Consider the following 24,411-nt stretch of genomic DNA (forward strand, 5'->3'; position numbering starts at 1 on the left):
TATAATAGAATTACTTCAAATATTTAAAAAATTATTGCTACTATATATGTTTTACAGAAGTATCATTTTGAGGTGCTGCTTTTGAGTTCTTATTTACAATTTTTTGCAAATTTTCAAGGGACTCTACACCTAAGTTCCTCATTTGGGGGTTATATAGGACATCGTGGCCAGTATAATTAGCCAGTCATAGATTGGATATTTGTCCAAAGCCTCACAGGAACTTATCTTAGAGATAGTTTGGATACGAGGGCTTCTGTGATCCAGCCCTTCTTTCCCCACTATAAAAAATGACCCAAATGAAAGTAATGTGTTTGTGTTCTCTGCCTTGTGCAATACATATGTATGTACATATCTACATGCATTGACATTGCCTGTTCTCCATATATGACTTACATATAAATAACTGACTATATGACTAGGTGCCAAACATTGCCTGAAATATTTATCTACAATTATTTCATCTTTTAGATACTGTGGTTTTAAGGCCCTGGAACATTAAATTACTTGTTCAAAGTGGAAAAAAGAAGGTAGAATTTGAAACAAACTTGAATCTTCACATTCTGACTTAACAGTACATTCTTACATATCACCAATTTTTCTATAGGGTAATAAAAATAATAATTAATAATGATGAAGCTAAAGCCCTGATATCATTGATGCAACACACATTCAAGGACAACTATTTATGAAATTATCATAGATGGATTATTTTGATGAAGATTTGGCCATATTCTTTTAACAGAACGTTCTATGTATGAGAAGTCACCAGTATATAGAGGTTAGGTCAGTGAGGGGACTGTCTAGCAATGAGGATACTGATTAAAAGAAATAACTGTTATAAATGAGGTTAGTGGGGCCTGATCTAGAATAGATGCCATAAATCTGAGTCTGCAAAATGATAAAGTTTATGATCTTAAACTATTAGTTCCAACATGACAAATAATGAATAATGTAACAACTATTCAGTTGTCTCTCTGTGGACATATTTTTGTATCTTTCTAACTCTGCCAGTTGTTTAGTCATTTGAAGATATCTCATTTATACTTTATGACTTGAAATCTTGCCTGCTCCTTCTTTTCTGGTAAAATTTTACTTGCCAACCTCTTTGACTGCAGCACACATTAAGAACAAGACTCAAAAATGGCTATTGCGTTTAGGAAAGTAGGAATTAATTTCCTGCCTTCATAAGGTATAGCAGTTTCAGTACTGAAATGGGTTCAAAGCTTATTGGTTAAGTAATGATTACTGGACAAAGGAAATAATGACAAGAAAAGTCTTAAGATATACAAGTGGGAGGCAGTGAGGAAGAAGAAAAGAGGGAGAGAAAGATGGGGGTTGAGTTTCTAGAGAAGCATTGGGGATGTCTATGCTAGTCCAAATAAAAATGGGACTAAACCTTGAAACTTCATGTAAACAATGATAGCCAGGGTTGTTTTAGAGTGAAGAGGATGCTTGAGATTCATGTTCTGTTTTCCAGAAGTCATAATATGCTGTTGTGTTATGCATTATTATTAAATACATGTCCTATTTTGCTTTGAATTGCTACTATAAAAAAACTGACCAAAACCCACTTGGGGAGGAAAGGGTTTATTTAGCTTATAGCACAGTTATTCATCAAGAGAAGCCTAGGTAAGAATCCCGGGCAGGAGCCTGGAACACAGACCAGCTTATCAGCTTGCTCCCCTGACCCTTGCTCAACCTGCTTTGTTATACAATACAGGACCACCTGCCCATGGGTGGCACAGTGCACAGTGGACTGGTCCCTCCCACATCACTCAACAATGGAGAAAATGTCCTACAGACATCACCACAAGTCAATCCAATGGGACAATTCCTTAGCTGAGGTTCCCTCTAACCAGGTTTGTCAAGTTGACAACTAAAGCTATCCAGAACACCGCATAATACATTTAAACCTAGTAATAGATTTAAAAATTTTAAAAAACCTTCTTCTTGTTTTCAGGATCTTTTTGAGACAGGATCTCTCTGTAGTCACAGCTGAGCTGGAATTCATAGAAATCAGACAGTCTCTGTTATCCTAGTGATTAAAAACTCATGCCACCATGCCTGGCTAAAATTTAGAAATACTTCTTAATCAGTTCTTCCATAACCTCACACAAATATGTGCATTCACACATACACACACACGTACACACACACACACACACACACACACACACACACCATTCTCATATATTCACATATTGCTAGTCACATATATAGGCAGAAATACAAACTAAATCCTAGTAAATATAATAAATACCTATACCAAGTGTGAAACAATTCCAATGACTGATTATATTACATGTGCTTTGTGCTACAGAGATGTTGGTAGTTTTTAAATAGTCTATTGTCACAGTGTTTGATCAGTAAACACAATATCATATATGTTTCTAAGACTTATAGGCCAACTCAAGAGTTCCTCTGCTAGGAAATGGCATTATATTTTGCAACACTGAGATTTAAAATTATTTTTATAATTCTAACATCAAATTTGAGTGGCTAGAGGCAGAAAGTTTACATAGAGGAAATAAGAATTATAAAACTGATGCGAGTCGCCCATTGTCACAGGACCTTTCAGCTTTTCCTTCTGTTTTTGCACTCCATGTTCAAGTTAGAATCCTGAAGACCACCTTTAAAATATGAACTGATGTGTACACGAATGCAGTCATAAGCTTTACTAAATCTCTAGGTATAGTGAGTGAGCAATGGAATTTCTCACCATATAAGAGAGATTAATAAAAGGATGATCCAATTAGGTAATTGTGTTCTAAGTTTTGAAAGTTCAATTAAATGAAATCTGAAATTATTCTTTTTGCCTCTGCTAATTAGTGAGCTTGTCTCCGCTTCAGCTAAGCATGGAGCTAATGCTAGCTCTGTCTCTTCACCTCAGGACTGCTTTTGCAATTTTCTTACTCTTCTGGGATTTGATGCAATTAAAATGAAATTGAATCCTTGGTTTAATCCTGTTGATGAAGTCTGTCGGAAAGCAAACCCCACAGTTTCACCTTGTAGAAACTCGGATGAGGTGTGGTCTATTACCATCTCTGGAGTATTTATTTATACTCTGCTCCTTCTACTCCCTGAGGTTACCCTGACCTAGCTGACTGGCATCAGTGAATGGACTTCCTAAAAGTCTTTCTGAGATTTTTCTTTTAACTCATAGTATTTTGGCCGTTTATTTATCTCTACTCCTTAATAGAACATAAACTTGGAAAAGTATAATACTTTATTAGCATTTGTTTCCCTACAAGGACAAAGTCTTTGTTAATAAGCACAAGAGTACAAGCTTTGATGCATAACAAGGGCCTAGTACTTCTTTCTTTTGTATTTTCAATGGAAAAAGTACAAAACTTTTCTCTTGGGCTTCCACAGGACAAATGCACAGTGCCAATCATTTTCCACACACTTGTCAGGGGTTGATTCTATTTGTTCTATTTGTAAATATTGCAAATAACTGAGCATTTAGGGGCTACTGGCATCAAACATAGATCTCTTAAATTTAGACCCCATCATTATTTGTTACCAATAATCCAATAATGTATGGTAGAGTGGAATAATAGACACAAATTCTAGAATTATATAGACTTTGGACAGAATGTTTTGATGTTTTGATGTTAGCTATTTTGAGTCAATTTGATTATAAAATATTGATTCTTTGAGAATTTATTGTTTTGTAAATTTTTATTGAATTTTTGGGCATTTCATACAGAATATATTAATCATCTTTATATCTCCTTCTCCACTGGCACCCTTCCATAATCACACCCCCCAACCCCACACTGGGATTCATAGAGCACTAAGCAAGCTGCTATGGGAGACCATCAATCAATGGCCCAACCCCATCTGTTCGACCACATCAATGACCAAGGCAGCAAATGGCATGGTTCAGTAGGGGCACTCTTAGCTTGGGGGTAATCAACAGCTATCTAATTGGACTTAAAGTCCACTCAATGGGAGGAAACTCATGTGTGGTACTGTAAACCTAGCCAAATACACGAGTGGAGTGGTCTTAGACCTTAGAGAAAACCACAAGGCTTTCACATCCCTAGGCAAATGTAATTTCTTACTATGTGAAAAATATGCTTATTTTTACAGAGAAATAGCTCAGTCATCACTCATCAAAGAAGCTTCTTTTGAAATAGGCACAGATTATTACATAGTTCTACAACTGGTGATACACAGAGATTGTCTGTGAATTGTCCAAACCTAAGTGCCACATCTACAATGCAACCTCTACACCTGAGGCTCACAGAACATAGAACAAGGGGTAAATAGAACACTAATTCATTTCTCAGTTGTCATCAATGAAGCTCCTTTATGATACAGAGGGCCAGGAACACAAAAATTCTTTGAGAATTTCATACAATATATTTTGCTCATATTTACACAACTATTTCATATATTAATTTTATTTTGTTTTTTTAAATTTTTTGTGGTCTTTTTGAGACAGGGTCTCCCTGTATCCCCAACTGTCCTGGAACTCACTATGTAGATCAGGCTGGCCTTGAACTCACAGAGATCCGCCTGCCTCTGCCTCCTGAGTGCTGGGATTAAAGGAGTGTGCCACCACACCTGGCCTGATTTTTTAAATTTTTAATAATTTCTTTTTGGAAAATTTCATTCCTGAGTAATGTCTTTGCATTATTTCCTTTCTTCCCTGTCACCCACCAACTCCTCCCATGTTCCCTGACTCTCTCTCAATTTCTTGTCCTCTTCTTTGATTTTTGTTGTTACATTTACATACATACATTTGTAAATACACACACACACACACACACACACACACACACATTCACACACTTATATGTAATCCAGTGGGCCGATTTAGTGGTGCTTGCATGTACTGGTGTTTAGGACTGTCTATTCGGGATTCAATAGCCTTTCAGGAAACTAATGCCTGGAGAAAACTGAATTTCCCTCCCTCAACATTCATTGACTGTCTGTGGTTCTTTATCTTAAGGTAGAACCGTATGCATTCCCTCTATCCATTTTGGCATGGGGTCTCATTATTCAGTACACATGTCTCATTAGATTATCATACTGTGGATATTTCATTGCTGTAGCTTCTCTATCGTGTCTAGAGTGTATTAGCTAGCAGCAGGTGTCTAGTTCTCTGGCTCTTACATTCTTTCCATGCTCTCTTCTGAGATGTTACAGGAGCCTTAGATGCAGAGGTTGCATTTTAGATGTGTGTCACTCAGGACTGGTCACATCACAGTCACTTATTTTCTGCGTTTGACCAGTTGTGGGACTATGTAATAGTTTCCATCTGTGTCAAAAAGTAGCTTCTTTGATGAGTGTTACCCCCTTTCATTTTTAATGAGTCACAATACACATTTTTCCCTTAATGTTTAATGCACATTTAAGTCTAAAGATTGTATAGATTTTTGTAAAATTTGTATGCACACACATTTGCATGCATGGCCAGAACAAAAGGACTTTTACCATAACAAAGAAAAAGACTTTTCTTCTTGTTATCTGGAATATTATAGAACTATTTTTAATATATTACTTTGTCTTATATCAAATGAAAACAAAATATCAATTTCTTGGAGGACAGGGTGTGCCCTTATAAACACATTCCTTATTCAATTATGATGCTACAAGTATGTTAGAGAAAGGAATTTGGTATACTTTAGTAAACACTGAAAAATGGTAGTGTCTTTTCAAACATACTTTGGAACATTGGAACAAGTGAGAGAATTGATGGAAGGACTTAGGGGCAAGCTCAGAATTGTTACTCCTTTATCCATGTTCATGATCCAAAATTGTTGCAGAGATAATCATATTGTACTGGATCTATGGGTTCCTAAACTTTCATGTGTGGAATTGATAACAGTGTATGAGTGAATAGATTATATATTCACAAAGGATTTAGGACAGATAAGCTTAGATGTAATTGTGAATACATTAGACAACAAATTAGTACAGTACAAGAGAAGACTCCTGAAGAAAATAGGGCCCCTAGTTTACTCTGATGAGACTCATTAAAGTGTTTCCTTTTGGAAGTACTGAGAAGTGTTAAATGTTTATTAACAAGTTTATTGCTTATCCGGGCATCATATAAAGTTTCTAATGATAAGATTTTTATTATTTCTTGGTCCTACTCCATAACAATTGCAATATAACTTTTACTGATAGGAACACATATATGTTATGGAACTTTACTGGTGAGTTGAGTGTCAATGGTTTTGTGTCATTGGTCCAGGATAAGTTGTTACAGCTAATAAGATGTAATTTAACTATCATAGATAATAAGATGCAGTGTAACTATCATACATATAGGACCCATCTTATAGGCATTTGTGTAGCCGATGATACAGATTACTTATAAACTTTCTAGGTAGTTCGACAGTGCAAGGTTTATGTGATATCAAACTTCCAATAACTGCATTGTCCAGACTTCTGTGTTATTTATATATATTTTACTTATTCATTCAACTTATTTTTCATATTGAGTAGATGTCTATGTTGTTATATTAAGAGATTTTCTATAACTTCAGAGATATTTTCATCTGATAGGGGAGATACACTAGCTGATCTAAATAATAATTTGTATATTAAGTATATAGAGTATTTAACAGATAACTCATAAAACCTTGGAGAGGAGTCAAATAGAAGTTGAATATAAGATTGAATTTACATAAGAGAAATGTTTCTAGAGAATATTTATAGTTTCAAGGAGCTGTGCATAATTATGTTATGGCTTAATTAAACACTGACTGCCCATTTCTAAGCTTTATTGCTCACAAATGATTGCTGGTTTGACTATTCAATTATGTTACTCTGTTTTTGATAGACATTTATCTTCCCGTGTATTTTTGCAAAAATTAATTTAGTGAAGCATGTTTCACAGTTTCACCTTTTTCCTATAAACAGGTATGCTTGTCATGTGGCAAAACTTAATCACCGGAAATTCTTTAAGAAAGGTGAAGCAATGAAAACTTCTAAAAAATATGGACCCTCCATCTGTAACTTAAATAATTTTATACCTGTCAAATATTATCATAGAGACATAAAGAATCTAAATAATCAGCTCAAGTCTAGTCCGTGAATTCCTGACAAACCCACAACGTCTCAAAACCCACGTCCATTGCCAATGTTTGAGCCACATTCAGAAAAAAAGAGAACATTGGAAGGATAAAGCATTTCTCAGGAAACAAAAGGGGAAGCAGATTTCCTACCAAACTCTACTATAATAATATGCTTTTCTGAAATGCAGCAAATACATTAGTATTTCTTTTTCTTTATATAGCAAACTGTAAGCTTATTGATTGCTAGAGCAATACAGATCTATAGAATGAATGTTCAACCCTTGTATTTGCCCCCATTCTCCTAATCCCCACGGTGACTGCCCTACTTTTCCAGCTTACTACCACACTCTCCACAGTTAGCTAGTGCTTGAAAGGTAATATGATCACATGACTCTTACAAAGCATCATCCACACTCCCAAACACACACAAACACACATATACATACAAAACCCACAAATGTATACACATATATACATATGAAAGCATACAGATATATGCACACATACACATTTACATACACACATGCACACATATGTACACACACACCACATGGGAGTAAACTCACTCTCCATTTTGACAAGTAGAAAGCAAAAATCACAATGGTTGCTATTTAAATATTGTTTTTTGTTTGTTTGTTTTCTTTTTTATTTAATAACCACATGATTAGAAGAAACATTTCATTACACCATTAACCTATTCAGTAACAATTTCCAGATCCAGGATACATCTTTTTCAAAAGTGGCTGTAAATTTTTAGGCTCACAGTTGAATTATACAATATTGAAGTATAAACCCTGTAAGACATAAAATTGGATGAATTTTTAACCTTTAAAGAAGATCTCCATTTAATTTTAAAATATGTGGTTTCCTACATTTTTAATGCTACTAATGCTTAGATGTTTGCACATGTGTCTTTAATCTCTATGTATCTGATTATTACTAGTCACAGTTGGTTATACTCGGATCCATATAAAGTTATCATGTAGATTTCAATGGTAATGTTACCACCTCTACTAATGAACTTGAAGTAAATTTTTATGTTTCCTCCTCAAATATTTTTTAAAGTATATTTTTTGTGTAATATCAGACAGAACATTCCACACAATCTTATTCATCTATATACTCACTTCCAAAATGGCACCCTCCCATAGCACCCCCCACTGGAGCCCATATACTCTGTCATCCCTGTTACTGTCCACTGTGTTGTCAGCACCCCCAGCCATTCCCCAGTGCTTGTCCATCTGCTGAATGTAGTCAGCCTATCTAGAGATCCTTGTTTTAGGAAGATCAGCTGTTCCTCATCTAACAGCAATCAGTTTTCAATATTCCTTTAGAGAAGATTGGGGTCTGCTGTTCATTTTCCCAGGTTTATGCAGGGAGACAGAATCTTCCTCTAGACCAAGTTTGTCGGGAAGTATTTATGTATACCAGGTTGACTTTGATTTCACCTCACAGAGATCCACCTGCTTCTGCCTCCTGAGTGCTTAGATTAAAGGAGTGCACCACCATGTTGGGTTAATTTTTAATGAAATTACTGGCATTACTCATGTTCCACTAAAGAAAATTTTTACTTAATTTCAGGATAAACCTGTCTATGCTTCAAACTTTTCTGTATAATGGTAGATATTTTGCATACACTTATCAGTTATTGGCTTAGCTAACCTTATAGAGTAGTAAAATATCTATTGCAAATTACATACTTTTGTGTACGCATATAGGCACTCATGAATATGAGTTTATGTATTGATGAACATATTTCATTTCATATATGTAAGTTCTCTGTTAAAAACTTGCTATCTCCAGTGATAGACTTGGTAGTTCACTCGGTCAGGAACCTGATAGTACAGTAGTGTAAATTCCAACTGACCTGACACTCTATTTACAATAGCTGCAACATAGAATCAACCTAGACATTCATACTGAGGATGAATGGGAAAGAAAATGTGATGCCTACACAAAATGGAATTTTATAGTACTGTAAACAAAGAAAATTATGAAATCTGCAGGCAAATGTATGAAACTGGAAAAATTACACCACATGTGGTAACAGAGGCATAGAAAAACAAATGATGCATGTTCTCTCTCATATGTAGATCCTAGCTTTGAATACCTAATTTTGTGCATGAGACCATAGGATCAATCTCCAAAACTTAGCTAATTAACTAGTTAACCAACTAACTAACTAACTCACTAACAACTAACAACTAACTAACTAAAATGACTGGTATCAAGTAACAGGCAATCATGACTACTTGCCTTGATGTCACTAATATAATCAGCAAAAATCTACCAGAAAATGTTTCCATGTATATTTTATTGAGATTTTTGTGTTTCACATAATAGGTATTAATCAAATTTAGACCTCCTTCCCCATCCTCACTCTCAGAGCCCCTCCACCAGATTTCATGCATACTGTTATATATATTAAGGCCCGTCTGGTCAAGCATACATACCCAGATGGTCCCTTGGTGCAGGCTCATCTACTGGAGTCCAATCAGCCTATCTAGAGTCACTCCCTTAAAGATGAGTGATGCTCCCTCTCCCATCAGTAGTCAGTTGCCAATAGTTCCTTGACTGAGGTTGAGGCCTGATACCCATTTCCCCAGTTCTATGCTGGTTTTATTTTGTCTGATTGAGTCACTATGGGTCATATGAACTTTCAAAAATGGTGACAGAAAATCTTTTTAAAAATCTATTATTGCTTCAATTCACTTTTTCCTCTCTCAATATAAGGTCTTGCATTTTTATAAATATAGCCCATTTATAACATTTATTCAGTAAAGTCAGTGTGGACAGTTTAGAAAATCAGCTGTGTATTGAATAATTAAATCTGTTTAAATATGGAATTAGTTATTCAAGCTTGACAAATTCCCATTAATGTGGAATTATGCTACCGTAAAAACAGGAACAAAGATACCAAAATATTTTAAAGTTGGTTATTTCCACAAAGACTTCCAATCTCTTTCATATTTAAAGTATTTTATAATAACACTTATTGTAACAATACTGTCTGTATTATGGAAATACTGTCTGTATTTAGGAAATGGAAATTTTCTGTATTATTAAATGGTAATCTAGAATATTCTGTTGCAATGGCCGAGAAGAAAGTGACAATTAAATATTCTCAGGCTATTACAAATTTCAGGAATCAGTTCCTCATAACAGTCGGGTGTGTTGAACACACTCTGACTATGCTCTAATTATGTGCAGATTTTAGCACATACTATTTATGTATTTATAAATTTGGTTGAAACGTAAAGCTCTTAAAGGACAAAGGCTTTTTAGTCAGAGTTTTACAGTAGGAAGCATGGAGGGCTTCTAGAATTGAATGTAATAAAAATATAGTCTATGGGGCATGCTTAACAAATTCAGTCCAAAACCAGATTTAATTAGTCAATCATCTAATAAACATCAGAATTCATAAACAATACACATTTGAGTGTGGTGAATAAAAGTTGCAGACTGCCTATATTCATAAAGGATGATTGAAACATCATTAAAATATGTATAAGCAAAATAATTTCATTAGAATTTTGAGGAAGAAAAAGGTAATTAGAAAAGAACTGTGAACCGATGTTGCTTTTACCCATTTGAAATGTGCTAATGATTTTGTTGCAAGAAGATTATTGTAGTCCAAGTCCATTTAGCAGTTGAGCTGCAGTTTCACTGGCTCTACCCTCTGCCTTCTGAATGTTTGAACATTATAACAAGTTAACAGTGGTTTAGCATTTATTATTTGCTTTATCTGCTACATTTTAAGGAGCTGTGTGACAGAGTTTAATCTTTATGATAAAACGAAGTAGTGCTGCTTAATTTTCCTCAGACTTTGCTCTGTCTCCAAAATCATTATGTTAGTTCACTGGGCTACTGTCATGATTTTCAAATGAAGAGGTTCAACTTCTTCATAAGATTTACATATTCTTCATTGTTTTGACATAATTTTAAAAAGAATAACAGAAGCATTCTCAATACGTACATTGCATGTATATATAGATTTTTTACTCATATGAACAAAATTAAAATATCTAATTTTTCTTATCTAATATAAATATAGCTCACTAGAAACAGCAAAAGTGACTCATTTTGTTTCCATATTCTCAATGAATTACTTACAGACTCTGATCATTACAATGTAAGCATACAAAATAGTTTTCAGGATGATATATACTCCACTTATGGTACTGGACATCAAACTCTGCCCTTGAATATGCCAGGGTTATCACTAAGCTACACCACCAGCACTGATTTTCTATTCTTTTGAAAGAGGTTCTATGTAATAAACCGGGCTGACCAGAAACTCACCATGTAGCCCTGACTGGCTTCATACTATGATCCTCTGGTCTCAAGGACACGAGTTAGGATTATGGGCATGCAAAAAAAAAAAGCCCCCTTGTATGTATGTATTCTACTTGACCTAAGGTGCAGGCTTAGAAATATTAGATACTTAGGAGAGAATGGTTACTACTTTGATTATTTTTATTTGTGGCGTGTGGTTGCTCATGATCTACACTCGAAAAATGAATCACATCCTTACTTTGGTCAAACTGTTATTCCTGTTTATATTAATTATGTGTGGATGCACATATGTGTGTTATAGGTGTGTGGTATAGGGACTTGTTAGTGTGGGTGTGTGCACCTGGGGGAATTGCATGTACCCATGTGTGCAATGTGTCTGGAAGCCAGAGTGTGACACAGGTGTCTTTCCTCAATCTGTTGCTTAATTTATTTTTTGAGACATGGTTTTCCAGTGAATATGAACCTCATAGATTCAGCTTGACAGGCTGACTGATGAGCTCCATGGAGCTCTCTGGCTCCCTTCTACCAGCCAGTGCTGGGGTTACAGGCAAATGCCCCTGGATCTGGCACTTTAACTGGGTTCTGGGGATCTGAACTCAGGTTCTCACAGGATTGGCTTGCACTTTAACAACTGAGCCAATGCTAGCCCCTCTACAAACATTAATTTTAGATTAATACACTTTTTCATTTGCCTTTTGTGTAACTGTGTCTTCTGAATGGAAACATTTCCTCCTGGAGGAACCTGGAAGGCTAAAGAAACTTAAAAGTTTCCAGAAGCTTTTGAAACTTATCAGGCTAAGAAAGTTCAGAAAATCATAAGATTCACAAGGTCCTTTTCAGGTTATAAGCCATTATCAGTTGCTGGGGGGAAGAGAGATGCACCAATGGAGTTGCCTGCAAGTTAGGAAGGTAGCTTCAGGGATTCAGTTTTCATGACTTACTCCATGTTTGGTGTTTTTTTTTGTTTTGTTTTGTTTTGTTTTGTTTTTCTGTGATGCAGCTTCCTTTCAGTTACCCCCTCACCCAAAATCCTGCAAACAACTCTAACAAACTCATTGATTTACTAAGCTAAAGTTGGGTGGAATTGCTTTTTTGATAAGAGCAACATTTGGGATAAATAGACATTTATAACATCTCACCAGGAAAATTCACACAAAGTCCCCATATGTGAGTTGAAGCTTAATTGCTTTTAACTCTAAAAATATGTATTCTAAGCCGGGTGTGGTGGTGCATGCCTGTATTCCCAGCACTTGGGAGGCAGAGACAGGCAGATCTCTGTGAGTTGAAGGCCAGCCTGGTCTACATAGTGAGTTCCAGGACAGGTGGGGCTACGGAAGACCCTGCTTCAAAAAGACAAAAAATATATATATTCTATGTATGATCGTATCTAAATCAAAATTAAACTTGAAGGTGAGTTGGCTTCTTTCTTTGATTTTATTGAGAATGACCACAGAGGTCCCCCAGTTTTGTTTCTTTGTTTTGTTTTTTTTTTGTTTTTTGGATTTTTGTTTCTTTTTGTCTTTCTGAGACAGGGTCTCCCTGTATCCCCAGATGATCTGGAACCTCAGACTCACAGATCTGCCCCCCTCTGCTTCCTGTGTGCTGGGGTTAAAGACATAGGTCACCCCACTTAGCCAGAGGTACCCAAGTTTTAAATATGATCATATAGGAGCTAGAGAGATGGCTCAGCGGTTAAGAGCACTCACTGCTCTTGCAGAGGACCCATGTTCGATTCCCAGTATGAAAAGTCGACTAACAATCTTGTATAACTCCAGTTCTAGGGGATCTGATGCCTTCTTCTGACCTCCGCGAGTATTGCATGACACAGGCACAATTTCACACAAGCAGGCAATATATCCATACACATAAAAATAAAAAAAAATATGATCACACAAAGAGATAATCCAGGCATGGTGGTACGCACAATCCAAGCACTTGGGAAGAGGAGACAGAGGATCAGAAACTTAAGATCATCTTTGGATGCGTAATGGGTTATAGGAAATCATGGATTATATGAAACTTTGTCTCAGAGAAAAAGGTAGAAAGTTAAAAGAATAAGAACAATGGCTATCACCCCCTTATAACACTGTCCCTTCTTAAATTGAATTTTGTTAATTTCCTAAAATATATTTTGATCATATTTAGATCTCTCTCCCCTATCTGCACTCCCTTACTATTTCCTACACAATTTAATATACTCTATTACTTAAGAATAGACAGATTATTCATACATATATATGTATATGTATGTATGTACAATGCAGCATGTGTGCTTTCTTTCTTTCTGTCTCTCCATTTATCATCTTAAGTAATATTGTCTGGTTCCATGTATTGGGTAAGAATCTTGAGGTATAGAATCTCTGTATAATTATACTTTCTAAATTAGACAAATACTTCATGTCGTTCCCAAGGCCACTTCAATTTCCATATATACATATATATTTGTCTAATTTAGAAATATATATATACTGTACTTTAAGACGTTGATATTGTATATCAACGTCTTAAGGTACAGTTCTGCTCAGTAGACAAAGAGAACACCTGTCATACAAGTTACAATTTAAGTTTCTGAGTTTGGACTTTATTTTCCCTCCCAATGCTTTATGTACGACAGGTTTTACATTTCTCTTCTCTTACATGGATATAATCATAACATATTTATTTACTTTCCAAAGATATGAGAATGAAAAGGAGGAGGTCCTTTATGAGGACACATTAAAGCTAATCAACATTAATCATTCATTAGCTTCACTAGCAAAGCAGAAGTTAATTGAATATACAACTATGTTATTGTCCTTCCACAGTTTTAATGGTAAAAATATATTCTATTTATCTTCTGTAAGATCAAAGTCCCCTGATGACACTAAGTGCATTATCAAGCAGTAAATAAAAATAGAATGCACTGTGACTTTTTACTATTTTTGAGGATATATATACTGAATTTGGATGTATCATAATTAAAACAAAAGAGGAGTTCATGATGAAGTGATGCATTCTGTGGAATGCTGGAAAATATTTACAATCAGATTTCCTAAATGGTGGTGAGAAGAGAATTCCTGTTTCACTATTTGGCAATTAATCCCACAGTGTTCATACCACAGGTGTCAGTTCCACGATAACATAGTGACATCACTGTAGGTAGAGTGGGAAGGACATTTTCCACTGTCAGCCCATATACTGTGTCCACAGGGCAGATACATCAAATACCCATGATTATGGGAGCCAAGACACGAGTAAAATGTAACGTAGTTAAACATGATGAATTATCATTACTCACTAACTCATTTTAGCATATATAATTTAATTGTTAATAAACTTTAGTTTTTAATAATGGCAGTCGTTATTCATTAAATCAAATCCCTGAATATGCACCGAATGCAATATCTAATGTATGAACTGGCTCAGACAGAAATATATCCTTTCAGACATATCTTACACCTCTCTGAAAAACTCACATTTTATCATTATAGGGAATTTAACACAAAGTGAATTTTTATGGGCGTGTGGGGATCTTGGATCGCCAGCTGCTGGGCTGGGTGCCGGTCTCTTGTGCGCCACTGGGATGCCCGCATTTCGTGCACAGATCCGTTTGGGTCTCTGGCTCTCCGCCGCTGGAGCGGGTCCTTGGCTCTCCTCGGATACCAGCACTGGCGGCTCTAGAGGACCGCTGTCAGCTGCCCGGGCGGGTTCCATTCCAAGCTACCGGGCACTCCCTCTAGGTACGTGATCTGCTGGCCACCGGGTCACATGGGGAGGTGCAGAACTGCGAAAGCGAGTGGCTGTTTATGAAGGGATAGCCCCCTCCGGGGAGACTGAATCGTAGGCAGCAAGACACAGGATACAGCTCAGTACAGCTCCTTTTTTCAGTGATTCAGCTCAGCTCCTGATACAGCTCTAGACACAGCTCCAGATACAGCTCTAGATACAACTCCGATTTATTAAGGGGAAACCAGGATTTTTATAGTGTGGAGGCAGTAGCAAAAGCCTCAGTTGATAGGTGCTTTTAGGATGCCCCATTTACATGTGGTGGTGGGCTTCTGCCAGGCTGTCAGACATTGCCTGATTATCACACAGGAAAACCTGGCAGTTTCATGCCTGAGGACATGTATCTGTGACTGGCACTTCAAAAAGTGAGTCAGGAAGAGAGCAGGAAGGTGCCCGGCTGAGAAAGGGAGTCTCTCCAGTTCCGTTGAGCCGGCCTGCGGCTATCCGGACATGGAGAGACTGCTACCTTAGACAGTAGGGGTCCCTAACAAATTTTCCTATATATTTTGCCATGAATTTTATTCATTAAATGTGTTTGCCCATGAATTTGAGTGTACATGCAGATACATGTTCAACTGAGCAGGAAGAAGTCAGAGAACCACATACATTCTCCTCCTCTGTCACTCTGTACCTATTCCTTTGAGGCAGGAGGCCTCTCTCAGAACCTGGAAATCTCTTAGTTAAACCACAACCCAGAAAACCACAAATATCTTCCTGTCTCCACTACACACAAAATGGGAGTTAACAACATTTCTGAGGGTACTTAGATTGCCATGTGGGTTCTGGAATCAAAGTTGGTGATACAGCATTTGCCTAGCATGTCTGAAGTCCTGGTTTCAATCTTCAGTGCCACAAATATGAACTAAAATGAACATAAAATACCTTTCTACATTTCACACTAATTAAAGCATGTTAACAATTTATATACATATATAGGAAGTACATCAAAATTTAGATCACTATTACAGTTAGTAGTTTTTGGCATTAAAGATAGAAAATAGAGTGCATAAAATTTTCAATACAAATTACTTTTTACTTAGTGACAAAAATTTATTCTGAACACAGTTTTCCAGGCTTCTAGGAACTTGCTCATATGAACTTACAGCAATGGAGACAGTATGCACGAGACCCATGCAAACTCAGCCTAGACAAAAACCCAGCATAGAACTGGGAAAATGAGCTGGAAGCCCTAACCTTAGCTGAGGGACTATTGGAAGCTGATCACTGCCAGGTTGGGGAAAGTTGGTCTTCTTTAAGAAAGTGATGCTAGGTATACTGAACAGGCTTCAGCGGGTAAACTCACACAGACATTGGAAAGACAAACTTGTCTTGATAGGCCTTAACATATATGGTAGAATACTTGAAATCTGGTGTGGGGGACTATGGGAGGGGTGCAGATAAGAGAGAGTTTCTAAATATGATTACTATGTATTGTAGGAAATGCACAAAAATTCAGTAAAAATATATATTGAAAACATATATAATATACCAAGCTCATCATTATTTATAAGAGTAATTTAAAGCCCAAAGTGCCAATTTAGGTATAGAATAAATATCTGAAAATAACAATTGTTCCCTCCCTGTTCTACACCCCTAAAGACCCTGACTCTCCCTCTTCTAGAAGCTACCAACTGCCAGTATGTCCTCAGATAGCAGTGGGGGCTCCCGTGCCCCTCCTCCATCCATGCTGGAATGCTGACTGGCTCCATCTTTTCTTGTACAGGCAATCAAAGATTCAGGGATTTATTGGATGCAAAGTTCCTGACATGTCCAGAAGACACTATTTCATCCATATATTCCCCAACCTCTACCTCTTACTATCTTTCCATGCCCTGTTCCCTGATGGTCCCTGAGCTTTGGAGGTAGCAGAGTGATATAGATGCCCCATTTTGGCTGAGCACACCACTGACACTTACTATCTGCACTTTGACCAGTAGTGAATTTCTGTGTTAACTGCCACTCACTACATAAAGAGCTTCTCTGCTGAGAGTTGTACTGATTTATAGATAAAGAGATACATATGCAAAGAGCCCTCAGAGGGCTGGAGAGATGGCTCAGCAGTTATGAGCACTGGCTGTTCTTACAGAAGACCAGGTTCAAATCCCAGCGCTCACATGGTGGATAACAACTGTCCATAACTCCAGTTCCAAGGGATCTGATGCCCTCTTCTGTGCACTGGGGGTAACACACAACACAGGTGCATTTACATACAGGCAATATACTCATACACAAAATTTAATAAAATTAAAAAGAATAAATCAGAAAATAAAAAAGTAGCTTGATAACATGCTCACTTAATGAAATAATAATAGTTATAGGGCTATGACATCCTTGGCCTAAAGTTCTTGACCTGAATTACAGTAGTAGGCATCAATTTCCTTATGTAGAGGGAGCCTTAAATCCAATCAGAAAGCAGCTAAGTAACCCCACAACATTCATGTCACCATTGTTCCCAAGGCCATAATGTGGCAGGCTGGTCAGTATTGTATCACACAATGTTCACAACTGGGTAAGACTGTTAATGAATTTATTGTTACATGAGCTGTAGAACAAACTTGGAGAAATCAAACTGGTGCTGACTTCATAGCATTGTTACCACTGGTTGGTGTTCACAGTGTTCGAAGGTGCTCTGCATTCTACCAGAATGAAAAAAATAATCATCAACCTTATTCAGCTATAAATCCTATGAACTACAATATCAACTGGCCTGGAAAGGACACCTACCTGTGCACTAGTGACACAAATACTATGGGGGTAACCTATCACTCTTTAATTAGATTTAAGGTCCACTTTCGAGGATGGAACCCATAACTGACATTGATATCAAGCAAAGGAACCTGAGGCTAGATAAGTCACAGGACATAGGTTAGAACCTAATATTAGTTTTCTACTAAATAGTTATAATATTAAACTATCAGTGACTTCTTGTTATACCCATAGATTAATGCATCTCACAATTCTCACCAGAGAAGTTTCCTTCTGAAGCAGATGATGATTAACACAGAAATCTACAATTGGCCAACATGCAGAGGACAAGAGGCCTCAGTGTTCTTATCCTTGAATAGGACCCGTATATCCAACTTCTGCCCTGTGGATCACTGTGGAAGAGGGGGCAGAAAGATTGTAAGAGCAACAGGTGGTGGACGACTACAAGGAAGCAGAGTTTTCCAGACACCTGATCAGTCACTCACATGAACTCACAGCAATGATGACAGCATGCACCAGTCCCATGCAAGCTCAAACCAGAAAAAAAAAATCCCACCATAGACATGAGGCAGTGAAGAATCAGCTCCAACCCCACCTAAGGAATTGTGGGCACAGATGACTGTTGGGAGGGACAGAGCCAGTCTCCTTTAAACATGGAACTTTTAGTAGGTTAACAAGGCTCCAATGGATGGACCCATACTGGAGGACATTTGGAGACACACATTAGTCTCTATAGGCCACTGTTCCCATGGTTTTATATACATATATATAATTTGGGCAGGGGCAATAAGGGGAAATGTGGATAGGGAGATAATCTAAACACCATCAAATTGTATTGTATGAAAATTGCAAGTATTTATTTAAAAAGTTATACTTTCATAGAGAATTATTACTGTTAATTTACTTGTTGACACTGGCTTACTTGTTCCATATTTACACTAGAAATAAACCTCCATCATCACCATAGACATGGGTATGAGTATTAACTATAAATTTTGTGTGACATATAAAAAGATCAAAGCTTCTGAGAGAAAGAGCAGATTTTAAACCATGCATTTAATATACACCTAAATATGATGTAGTTGTTTAATGTCTGTGTTATTTTCCCATCTGTGAGGACAGGTTATAATAATTGTCTTATGCAACGTTGTAAGGTTATGAATTATGTTTTCAAAATGGGTATTGAGTTGGTTTTGGTATGTAGTGGCTATTAATAAATTAAGGAAGACACCAAGGAAATACAACCACAGTCAGTAGTGGCTCTCAGTAAAGAAATGGAGATCTTCCCACCTTGAGAATTCAGACTTGTGCTGACCTGACAGAGATAAACCCTCAATTTCACTTTCTGGGCCAATTTTAAACTTGCATTTATGACTCAATGGTAATCTTTTTATATTTATAGCAACATCCAATTCTTCATGAAAATCCAGTGATGTGGGTAATCTGCTCTTTTGAGGGTTTAAGGAAGTAATATTGTCAATGCTTTCTCAAAAAGCCGAAAGCCAACTTCATATGTACATCAATATTAAACTAATTGCTTTTTCATAATTTATACATAAATACATTATTCTCATGCAAATATATTCACATATATTTTATAGTTGTATTTTCATATTTATGGCTACTAAATTACCTCAAATACTTTGGGAATTGGTATTTGTACATTCATGCTAGATCAATTTTTCATATATATATTTAATAACTATGTCTCAACAAGCATCTGCAATAAAATTTATAGCATGAAATTTGAATTGTGAAGGGCACAGATTGTTCATGCAGATCTCTTTTTTATAGAAGCCTTTCTATGCTCTGTGTGACTTATTATGTGGGATACTATGATCAGTTTCATAACTCCCTTTCCTGCCTTTAATTTATCCAATTTTCAATCCTAAACCTCAAAGACAGGGAACATCACCTAACACCAAGACATATCTACTGTTCAAATGAGGTATTTTTTTTAACCAATCTGGAACTGCCACATACCAGTGGGGATATGTTCTCCAGATCACCACAACTCTTCAAATTCCCTTTCTTTTTATACTACTGTTCCAACATTGAACCTTGGAGAATTCACCTGACATAGTCACCAAAATGGTGTTTTGTTTTCAAATTGATCAATTTCTATTGTTTCTCAAGAATATTCATAAACCCCCATTTGCTTTTTATACATTTTAACATGTCAGTCAAAATCCTTGGTCTAACTATAAACACTGTTTACCCTTAAAGGTAATAGATTCAGTATTTATTTGGGTTATAGGATGATGATAGTGATGATGATGCATGAAGACAGCAACAAAGATGATCACAAAAGCAATGCAACGTATACTGTGCTAAATAATCAACATTAATGGAGTTCTTCATAACAGTTTACTATTTTGTGATATATATATAATGGATAATATTACATGTAGTATACACACGTACCCATTGAAAGCAGAAAGAAGCAGAATTTTAAGCAACTTCATCCAAAGGCATATACTAGGAAGTGTGGGGCTAAAATTTTCAAATCTTTTTTCCAAATATTGGGCTCTTCCTACTGTCTCAATAGAAGAGTGATTTGGGCAGGAATCCGTAAAGCACTATGACTGTGAGTAGAGAAGAAGTGAATGTGTCTGAGCATTAAATTCAGTGCATCATGTTGCACAGCTATCTTGCCAACTTGACAAGTTAATGAAGTAAGACAATGGAGATGAATAACATACCAGGATGGTCTAGTCAACCTTTGATTGTTGTGACAAAACACTATGACCAATAACAACTTCAGGAGGAAAGGTTTATTTGGCTTCCATCTCCTGGGTCACAATTCACCACTGAGGGAGCTCAAGACAGGAACTCAGAGAAGGAACCTGGAGGCAAGAGCTGGAACACAGCCCATGGAGGAACGATGCTTACTGGCTTACTCTCCTGGCCCCTCTCAACCTGCTTTCTTATACAACATAGGCTCACCTGCCCTGGGGTTACATCGCCCACAGTGGGCTGGGCCCCCCCACATCACTTAATAATCAAGAAGATGTCCCACAAACATGGCCACAGGCCAGTCCAATGGAGGTAATTCCCCGACTGAGGGTCCTTCTACCCTAATGTGTCAAGTTGATAACTAAAGCTGTCCAGCACACAGGATGACACATGTGTTTTACAAAGGCTGTAAAATTGTAGTATGAAGACAGTTATATAGTAAGCAAACCAAACTCCAGAAGGTATCAGAAATCAGGAAATACTAACATAAGCTTGAAAAAGAACCACTGATAAACAACACAGAAACACAGTTTTAGCTAGCCCAAGTGGGTCTCTGAAGGCAGCTTGAGTCTATAAAGGGACTGAAACTAGGGCTGCTGACAATATAAAATGTAGCTCAATGTATCAGGCTCCGTTAGCTTGATACGCCTTTTAATTTAAGTGCAAGTAAATAAGAATGAACCTTCTGAGAACCGAACACTATAAAATGTTAACACATGTAGACTCCTGGTTATTTGCAGCTTAACACCTCTTTTTATTTTATTTTATTTCTCTGCTTATTTTATATGCCAAACAACTATTATTTACATTATGGTTTTACTTTTGACCTTTAGAAATTAGCATCAGTAAAAAAAACAACTCATTGTTATACTGTATACTGTAGCAGAGAGTAATGGTAACACACTCTTCCTTTCAACAACCATGTAATGACCAGCAAAAGCTATGCTTTGGGTTAACATGCTGCATTCCATAAAGATGAATCATAAGCAGTAGATCAGTAGATCATGTGTGTCTAACAATCCAGCATGGAAGGCAATACATACAAATACATGCAACACTTATAGTTATAAATTAATTTAAAACATGAGATTGAAAAATACAGGGGCTAAAGGAAGAAGAGCTCTATTTGGTTTAGAAATAATAGGAAAGATTTTTATGACATTTGTAATTTTGCAAACAAGAGAAGTAGATTCAAGATCTTTCTCCTCTCAAATTTAATATTTGCTTAAAATTCAGTTCATCATTTGACCTTTCTTATTTATAGTGAGATTTAAAACTTGTCACTTATAGGTGGCAGACTATATGGAAAACATGGACAGTTTTGTGAAGAAGTCATGGACAGCAAACATGATTCTATAATAGGAATATATTTTCTGAAAAAATCCACCAAAAGTTTCAAAAGTTCTAAATCTCTTCCTAGGTCTTCATCAAGGACACCATTAAGAGACTGAATGAGACAGGCTAGAAAATACTTGTGACAATTTGTCTCCATAGTGACTTCTGTCTACAGCTATATTTTAAAACTTTCATAACTTGATAACTTGATGTTTTCTGAGAAATGTTTGGGAGGATTTTTTGTATGAAAATATGCCGATTAGTGAGTTTTTAAGTTAACCCCGAAATTAGCTATGGGATTGTCACCAAGATAATTTTGAGTTTATTATTGAAAACACATTTTTGTTATAACTATATACCACCCCAAATTCAAGGCAATAGAGATACAAAAAACAAAACAAAAACTCTTGCCATTTATATATTTATATGAAAGTCAAAGTTAAATAGACATCCCACATTGTTTTTTCCTTGATCTGGCAGACAGATCAGATTAGCATCACCAGACAAAGTGATGCAGTTTCAACATAGATGCTTTGGGTATTACACTGTCCCTAGTATTTGAATTGGTTTTACTCAAGTGTCTAATTATTTTTCCCAATGAAACACTATTTCCTTTATTATCATACTAACTTTTGTGGGATTCTGAATTTCCTATGAGAAGACTTGAACTCTTTTCTGGCCCTAATCATTCACTAGAGAATAGGGTGGTCAGTATAGACCATCAAGCAATACCTCAAAGCTGTGCCAGACTAAGTAAAATTGTCCTCAGACTCATTGTTTTAATGCGTAAGAATGGCCCACTAGAGGGCATCATGCCTGTTGTTGTAATCTACACATTTTTTCTCTTGGACCAAGAAAGATATTCCTAATGTCTTATCTGGGTTAGCTTTCTCCCAGAGTAGAGAGAGGATTTAGAACGTTTGGAAAGGTTCCCTTTAGTCAGAAGGGAGAACTGGGTCTCTGCAAGTCTGTTCTTCCTCCCAGCAGCTTATCTATGTCTGCTTTTGTTACATCAAAAGAATATAACAAATAAAGATGTCTGCGTGTGACAAAACAGAGTGGACTCCAAGGAAGTCAGAGTTAACAATTTCAGCTTTTAATTCTAAATATTTTCTCAGTACAAGGCCAAATTTTTCAATGCTAAAAGGAAAAGACCTGCCTTGAGTTCTTTGAGAAGAAAGTCAGGATGATTCCTAGTATGACTGGAAATACACAGATAGCCTACAGGAGACAGAAGCTGCCCATGCCTGAGACAGGGCCATAGTTCAAATTACAAACAGGACCTCATCTCTTTCTCAAAGGAAAAGTGCACAGGCAAGAATGTCTTTCAGAAATGCGGGGTCAAATTTGGAAGAACAGGTGGGGAAACTGAGAGACGGACCTGCTGAGGCAGGGGAAGGATAGCTGAAAGGTGTTTGGATCATTTCACGCATCAACACCCAACAGGCCTCCACAGGGCCTTCCCAAGTTGATACTAGGTACATCAATGCCAAGAATAGGAACATTTAATGAAATCATTGCTGGTTCATAACCCTTATTCTTGGAACGTCCTGGACATGGTGTTAGAAGAAGTGCCTTGATAGTAAATGGTAGTTGTTTGTGCAGCTGGACAGCATAGATTCTACCCCAGCTCTATTGCTTACAAACTATATGGTGCCAGCAATTATCTTTACCATTCTGCCTAAATTGCCTCATCAGATTCATTTTAAAGGTGAGTTAATTACACAGGAATGTTCAGGCTCTTGAGAATGTGTAACAATTGTGTGGTATTATTATTATTATTGTTATTACTACTACTACTACTACTACTACTACTACTACTACTACTGTATGTGTGTGTGTGTGATTTGTAATTTGATCAGGAGGAGCATCTTTAAATGTGACCCTCAGAAGTACAGAGAAGGTTAAACACTTAACTTTGTTTCCAAGGCATTTGATTTTCATAACCTCAACCAAATTAGGGAGTGTTATCATCTATCAGCTGATAGGAAAACTGAAGTCTAAAAATGGAATTAAGTAGATGAAGGTAACAGATAGAAAATGATGGGATATTAGTTTACAAAAAGGAAATTCCCAATCAAAGTAGTAGACTTTGCATTTGGCAGAAGAGAAGCAAGTCAATCCCAGTTTCACCCAAAACATGATTAGAATTTTTAGAAAGTGGGCATCTTGCCCATTTCCCAATTTTAGAAAAGCAGAAATTTATGTTGTGAGGAAAATGATCTTGAAAATCCTTTCATCCTATCTTTCTTTGTTGCCATGGTATCTCCTGGTACTGACTTTAAAGAAACAAGCTGGCTGGAAATCTTGTTTAGAAATCTTTGGTGGGGGGTGGAGATGGGATCTTCTAGCTCTGATAGCTCCTTCCAAACTCTAGGGAACAGGATGATGCAAAACTTAACAGGACCAAGGCAGAGAGCTCTTACAGTTGCCCTTGCAATTAACAATTGTTTTTGAACAAAAGCACTTGTAAATTTTGTTTTCAGTATGGATCTACTTGTATCTGTGTACATATAGCACATAGATATTTAGTATATTA

Source organism: Nannospalax galili, unplaced genomic scaffold (genome assembly GCF_000622305.1).
Source record: "Nannospalax galili isolate Female #2095 unplaced genomic scaffold, S.galili_v1.0 scaffold278, whole genome shotgun sequence".
NCBI classification, from domain to species: domain Eukaryota; kingdom Metazoa; phylum Chordata; class Mammalia; order Rodentia; family Spalacidae; genus Nannospalax; species Nannospalax galili.